Consider the following 8,389-nt stretch of genomic DNA (forward strand, 5'->3'; position numbering starts at 1 on the left):
TGGGAGAAGACCTTGTACACTTACATTTCTGAATTTGGCTTATTTATTTATTTTCCTATAAATGACACAAATTTATTCCTCTTTATGGCTAAATACAACTCTATTGTTGTACACAAATACCACATTTTCTTTATCTGTTTCTCTGTTGATGGACACTTAAGTTGATTCCAAGATTTTTTTTATCATTTCATTTCATTTTCTATTATTGACTATAGTCACCTTGATGGGTAGTATATCTCAAAACTTATTTCCTCTATCTGAAACTTGTATTATTTGACTATTCTCTGTTCCCTCCCCCAACTCCCACCTTCTGGTAACCATTATGTCTCTGAATTTTAACTTTTTAAAAGTTTCCATATAATGGAGATCACGTGGTACTTGATTTTCTGTGCCTGGTTAATATTGCTCATCAAAATCTCTTCCATGTTCATCTCTGCTGTTGCAAATAACCGAATTCCCTTCATTTTTATAGCTGAAGAGTATTTCATTGTTTATATATACACCAAATTTTCTCTTTCTATTTATCCCTTGATGGACATTCAGTTGATTCTTTATCTTGGCTATTATGAACAAAATATCCCTATAACAGATTAATTTCAATGCCTTTGTATATGTACTCGGAAGTGTGAGTGCTGGTTCATATGACAGTTCTATTTTCAGTTCTTTGAGGAACCACCTTATCATTTTCCATTATAGCTGTAGTATTTTACATTTCTACTAGTAACTCACAGGAGTTTCTTTTTATCCATATATGGCTAGCCCTCATCCCTTTTATCTTTTTGATAAAAGTCATTCTAATAAGTGTCAGGTGATATTTTATTGGGGTTTTAATTTGTGTTCTCTGATGATTAATGATGCTGAGCATTTTTTTTCATGTATCTGTTGGCCATTTTTATGACATCTTTTGAGAAATGTCTCTTCAGGTCTTGACTATCAGGTTATTTGTTTTCTTGCTGCTGAGTTATATAAACTTTTTATATATTTTGGTTTTTAACTCTTTTCTAGATGTATGGTGTTTAGTCTATTTTCCATTACTGTAACTAAATACCTGAGACTTGGTAATTTATAAAGAAAAGAGGTTTATTTAGTTCACTATTTTGGAGGCTACAAGTCCAAAGAGCATGGCACAGGTTGTAATGAGTTCCCCTCTGGTTATGTCACTTCATGGTAGATGGCATCATGGTGAAAATGTGTGCAAGAGGAAGAACAAACATGGTCAGATAGGAAGCCAAAGAGACAGATGTGGGACTAACTGGGGTCCCATTAGAACTATTTTAATCTATTCTGAGAGCATGCCACCAATGACTTAAGAACCTCCCTCTAGGCTCCATCTCTTAAAAATCACTTCCTATGCTGCCACATTGGGGCTCACACTTCACACACATAAACCCTGGGGGAACAAACTACATAGCAGATAGTTTGAAAATACTTCCCTCATTTTGTGGATTGACTCTTTACTTTCTTAGTTGTTTCATTGCTGTGCAGAAGCTCTCTATTTAATCATATGTATCTATTTCTGGTTTTATTGCCTGTGCTTTGAAATCATATTAAAAAATCATTGCCTAAACCAAATGTCATGAAAATTTTCCTCTAGTTTAATAGTTTCGGGTCTTAAACTTTTCATCCATTTTGAGTCAAGTTTTGTAAATGATGTGAGAAAATAATAAAATTTTATTCTTCTGAAAGTAGATTAAACCAGTTTTCCTATTACCGTTTATTGAAGAGACTGCCCTATCCCTACTGTGTGTTCTTGGTAACTTTATTGAAAATCAATGGACCATATATGTAGGAGTTTATTTCTGAGCATTTTATCCTGTTTCACTGGTCAATATGTCTATCTTTATCATATTCACTTTATAACATATTTTGAAATCAGATAATGTGATGCCCTACCTTTGTTTTTTTGTTTGTTGTTGTTGTTGTTGTTGTTTTTTTCTTAAGATTGCTTTGGTTATTTGGGGTCTTTGTGGTTCCAAACAAATTTGAGGAGTATTTATTCCATTTCTGGGGAAAATGGCTTTGGAAGTTTGATAAGGATTGCATTGAATTTATAGATCACTTTGGGTCATATGAACATTTTAACAATGTTAGTTTTTCCATTTATTTGTGTTTTATTAAATTTTTCATCAGTGTTTACTAGTTTTCAATGTATAGGTCTTACACTTCCTAGCTTAAATTTATGCTAAAAATCTTTTTTTCGGTTGTTAAAAAAAAAAATTGTGTGGTCAGCAGAAATGCCAGCTCTGGAAACAAACCAAACCAAACAAACAAACAAACAAAAAAACCCACCATCAACAAAACAAAACAAATGGAATTGTTTTTTAAATTATATTTTCAGAGACACATTATTATTACATGGAAATATCAGTGATTTTTAAAATATTGATTCCTGAATTCATCAGTTTTAATGGTTTTGATTACATGATTTTATATCTAGAAATTTTATTGTCTTTTAAATAAAGACAATTTACTATTTTGTGGTGCTGTCAGGGTCCCCCATAAAAAACAGGACCCTTCAGGATTAATGGAAGAAAACCTTCAGGGGAACTAAGACAGCCAAGCTGTCTCTCAGCCTTATGGGGTTAACAGCTATACCAGATATAGCAGTTAAATTGCAGTTTTCAAGGCTATGGGAGTGAGATAGCAGGCTGAGAGATGGGAGACTGGAAGAGTCAGCTCAGCCTTCTGAGATTGTGTGGTCAGCAGAAATGCCAGCTCTGAAAATAAAAATATCAAAGACTTTTCCAAATCATAAGGGCAACTCCAGGTGATGAAGGACAAATGTGTACTAGAATAATCACCAGAGTAATGCACAGTTACTTTTACTTATTTAAATAGTAAAACACATACCTTAACTTTTGGGAAGGAAGATTACCAGCATCTCATTGGGGGTTCTTCTGCCAGAGGAGTTCAAACCACCCTAAATCTTAATATCTCAAATAACTAACAAATAACAAATAAATAAATAAATACTCAGAAATATATTTACATGATAGATCTAGTCCATGTGGGTTCTTGAACTAGACTAAAAGAAACTGGCTCTGGTGGTTTATTTAAGGGGCTACATCAAAGGCAGGGATAAGGTTTCAAGGGCTGAGTCTTCCTTCTGGATATCTTGCAGTCAGCAGGTTGATTGACATCTGGGCAAGTCACACCCATCTCAGGTGCTGTGTGGGATCTTAGGCAGAAATTGAAGGGGAAGTTAACTGGTAGCAGGGAGTCAATCCTTGTGGGGGATGTCCCAAGGAGTTCCCAGTGCCAGACTTATCCCCTCAGGAGGCTACTATGTATAACATACCTCACAGACCACTTGTGACACCTACCAACACTTAAGATGATACTTAAGATGGTGTGGTATGTGTTTAAGATACTTAAGATGGTAATTGGACATGCAACACATTAATAAGCATGAGGAAGAGCATAGGTGCTGCTGTCATCCTATCTCTACATGTAATGAAATTAAAAGACCAAGGACCAGCCTACCCTGTAGATGTCATAAAAAGCTACTCCTTTTGTTCTTTGCTTGAATCTTCACATCCCATTCCCACCATGTGCTGTCTCCTTTCTGGCTCCAGCAGAAATCTATAATAAAGCTTTGACAATTTAAATTCTTCCCAAGTCTATTGTTTGGTTCTTCAACTCTGGATCCAAGCACCCAAGGTTGGTAACAAGTGTTAGGAATCTAAGAGATGATTTCTTTTCCTGTTAGGATGCTTTTTACTTCTTCTCTTGCCAAATTGCTATTATCTAGGGCTACTTTCATGTTGAAAATAAATGGTAAGAGTGGACATGTTTGTCTCGTCCCTGATCTTAGAGGAAAAGCTTTAATTTTCACCTCTGAGTAGGATGTTAGCTAAGGGTTTATTATATATACCTTTTATTATGCTGAAGTACACTCCCATTACATCTGATCTGTTGAGTTTTTATCATGAAAGGGTGTTGAATTTTGTCTGATGCTTTTTCTCTATCTGTTAAGATTATTGTATTTTTTATCCTTAATTTTATTGATGTGATATATTTATTGACAGATATTAAAATCTGTTTTCATTTCCTCAGGAAACTGGTTTCATTAATTTTCTTAGTCCTCTACTCTAGACACATCTTTAGGCAGCTGGTCATATCCTCACTCCTGAGTTGGATACCTTCTTTGAAGGAACTATCAAAAAAAATTGTATTGAATAGAGTTAAACAGGCAAGAAGACTTTAATCAAGACTATTACAGGGGCCAGGATTGTGGCTCAGTGGTAGAGCACTTGCCTAGCATGGTTGGGACCAGGGTTTGATCCTTAGCACCACATAAAAATAAAGGCATTGTGTTGTGTCCATCTACATCTAAAAATATAATAAATGTTTTTTTAAAAAGACTATTGCAATAGGAGAGAGATTTATCTCAGATTCAAATCCCACAGGAGCACCTGGTAATTTTAGACAATGGGTAAAAAAGTCATTGAATAGAAAATTACTAAGAGGAAGTAAATTTTGTATCAAAGGTAGAGAAAGAAAAAGTTGATTGAACAACCAAGAGTGAAGGATTCAGAGTGACCTGACTTAGGAGGATTCTTGCTAAAATTAAACTGGATGGGCCATGTACAAGAAGTAGTCCAGAAGACAGCTCAGAGAAGCTCAAAGTTTGGTTGAAGATGAAGTCCTTATAACCCTCCCCAGAGACTCTCTCAGCTTCCTAAGGAAACAGGAACATATAAGTCACAGAACATATAAGTCACCAGGGAACACATCTGCATGTATTCCCGGACTCTCCCAGGAGAGAGTCTGATTCTTTCTCCCTGTTGCATCTTCCTCTTGGCTTCTCTCCAGTCCTATGTCTATGGGTTCAGGATCCATATACAGTTAGGTCTTTTCTATTACCTTAATTTAGAGACTTTGGGATAAAGTCTGAATTACTGGATTTGAGCTAGGACACATAGATGCCTAATAATAAATGTGATCATAATCACTACATCATTATCTTTTAATTTTTGAGAACTGGTCCTTGCTGGAGCCCTCTCAGCTCTCAGATGCAACCATTAATTCAGGGAAAGATACCAGACGGGGGATGAAGAAAAGACAGACACACGTAGAAAGACAAAGGTGGGGCCAGGTGGGCAAACTCTGATGGAGTTTGACTGACCCAGAGCTAGCTCAGCACTTTTATTATATAGGTTTCATCAAAAGATTATTTGTGGGAAAGTTTTAGTAAAGCAGACAATCTGAAGGATGCAGGACTGGCAAGACATTAGGATTACCTTTTTATGTTCAGAATTCTCTATTCCTAGGAGTTGGTGACTGAGCTTAAGATTCTCACTGATACAGCTGTGTGTCTTCCCAAGTAGCTTTCTCTGGCTGGCATCACCATAGAAACTGAGCCATCTTGACCTGCACCTTGGCACAGGCAGTTCCCAGAGCACAAACACAGCTATGAGGAAGTCAGACCACGATTTAAATCATCACTATGCACAAGAACTCTCTCTTGTTACTATTATTTTATACAGTTCCAGGAGGGTGTTTGGGACTCAGGTCTTTTTGAAGAGTTGACTGTTTGGAGTAGGAAGATAGTGCTGGGGATCCCTGAGAAAAATGCATACTGGATATGGTGGTTGGAGAATGGCTGGAGTTATAAGAATCCCACACAGTAAGGGAGGCTGTTGGGCCATTCAGAAAAGGGACAATAACTTGGATGACACTTCATCACAGTGGCATCAACAAAATGGAAAGAAGGCAGGATCACTTCTACTAAGACAACAGCACATTTTAAAAAATGTTATTTACCTTTGCAATTAAATTAGTACCATCAGAAACCACATTTATGAACAGTGCTCATAATGGGAACCAAAGGAACTGTTTTCATTAGCTTAGTAAACTTAATTTGTTACAGAATCTTTATGTAACCAACAGTGATTCATAATATGAGCTAATGAAATGTTTATGATTTAATGGGTTACTTACCTGGAGAAAGTAGGACTCAGTTTGCTTTTGTTATGTATGTGAAATTAAAATATTGAAATGAGAAGAAAATCTGAATATGGGTCACTAGATTTTTTTTTTTAATATTTAGTTTTTAGTTTTGGACGGACACAACATCTTTGTATGTGGTGCTGAGGATCCAAACCGAGCCGCACGCATGCCAGGTGAGCACTCTACCGCTTGAGCCATATCCCCAGCCCAGGTCACTAGATTTAAAGATTGTCTCATAATACAAATATGTTCATTATACAAAACATGGATATTTATTTCTTCCTATATTAGTTTCTATCCTGCTGGAGGAAATCTTTCCTTGTCCACATTGTCCTTATTGTAACTACGAAATATGTCCTCAACTTCCTGGCCTTTCCAGTTTTGATCAGCTCTATCTCCAACTCATTCCTAGTCTACACACTGAGAGTTCAGGGTTACATTTCCTCTCTCAGCTCTGGGGAACTCTTTTCCTGGTGCTTTGGGTGAGGATGTCAAGCAGTGTCTGAGAAAGATGAGATCAGAGGTTCCCTCCATTTCACCTTGATACTTGAGGCATTGAAACCAGAAACACCGATTGCATAAGATGTTCTATCCTCACCACCCATCTCTCCCGTGGATTCTGTAGAGTCGCTCCCTGGGGTGTTCTGCCCAGTGTAGTCTTGCATTAGAAATGGCATCTCCCAGAACTGAGAGGCCCAGATCCTGTCTCTGAATTCTGGAGCCAAGATCTGGAGGAGTTTCCAGATCCGCGTTGTGGTGGGTTGTGAGAGAACAGGAGAAAGCAGACGAGTTGGAGGTGGGAAAAGAGTATGGTTTGGGGTGAGAAATAACCCGGGATGTGAGGTCATATCCGGCAAACTGGTTCTTCCAACTGCACATGGGGTTTAGGTTTAACCTGACAACCTTGGAGGTTAGGTGGTTGTCTAGCCCCTAAGAAGTTGGTAAGGTTGGTCGGTAGAAGGGGGTCTTTTTCCAAGTTCCCTGGGGGTGAACTTTGTGCACAATTACATTGTAACAAAAGTGCTTGGTTCTTTTTTATGAATAGTGAGTTTCCACATCCATATGACAGTTCAGGAACTAGTCCCACCGAGATTTGGACTCAGATTGCTGGATTCAAAGTCCAGAGTGCTAGCCATTACACCATGAGACCGACAGTAAAAATGCAACACATATTTGTAGGGGTGGCTAAATATACCCTTGATAATAAACTTTATAGTAGATCCAATGCCCAAGAATTAGGTCAGGCTTCAATGAGTTCAGGCTGATTTAAAAAAAAAAAAAAAGTTGAGGCAACCCTCTAAATAAAATTCAGAGCTATTGCAGCACTCTGTCCCAACTTCTGTTTGGAGCATAAATTAACTTGTGGGTGGTGGGGGCAGATCTAGATTTTGTGAGGTCCGAAGCTTATACAATGTAGGGAACTCTCTTTAGGAATAGACATTATCAACAAAAAATTAGAAATGGCCACTTTAAGGCCTATATGATGTATCTGAAGATAAAATGGAATGGAGAGATGCAGCTGTCTTAACTAATTCATATTACAATGGCATACTTTTGCAAATTAAAAAAATGTTTTATACAGAGTAATCCCTCTCAAGGCCATTGAAAGGGTTGTACAAGTGAGGGACTTTAACATATGTAGTGAGACTCATCATAAATACCACTCAAGGTGAGATTTGGTAATATCTATCAAAATAATCTCTATGAGATAGACTGCTAAGAGCAGTACCCCTCCCCCACAAAGCCATCATGCAGAAAAAACAAAAACATCAAAATATCTATATGTCTGAGAATATTCATTGCAATACTTTGTATTGTAACACTAGAAATTTGGAAATGTGCCATTCTATTTAATTGAAGTAATATATAGCCACTAAAAGAACAGGATAGAAGTATGTTATGTACCCACAAGTTGGCTTGGTAGTTTTTGTGGAGGACTGAAGTTAAAGTTTAAAACAAAAACCCAGTCATTTGCTGAATTCAATGTGTAATATTACAAATTTTTGTAAGTCATAACTTGTGAGTTTATACATTCGTTTAAAAATAGGCTGGAGGAATATGCACCAAACTCTTGGAATAAAATTTTCTGAAACATTGAATTGGGGATGAAGGAATTTTTCACTTTTTCAAAAGTTGTGTTCACCTTCATAATATATGACTAATTTTTTACAGGTGTATGTGGATTTATAATTTAAAATGCAAATCTACAAAAAGTAAATCAATTATCCTTCAGAAGAGGCCTTTCTCAGAAATCTCATTTACTCCATGTTGATTGTCTGTTGTGTGCAGTATCCTGGCGATTATACCATGCAGAATATTAAAGAGAGAGACAGTAGAAGCCCTAGGGGCAAAGGATTAAGAGCTGGTTAGGGAAAAACACAAAAGATTAGGGAAAAACACAAAAGATATAAGTGCAGCAAGTTATTAGTGGCTCAGA

This window comes from Urocitellus parryii, chromosome 8 (genome assembly GCF_045843805.1).
Source record: "Urocitellus parryii isolate mUroPar1 chromosome 8, mUroPar1.hap1, whole genome shotgun sequence".
Lineage (NCBI taxonomy): Eukaryota > Metazoa > Chordata > Mammalia > Rodentia > Sciuridae > Urocitellus > Urocitellus parryii.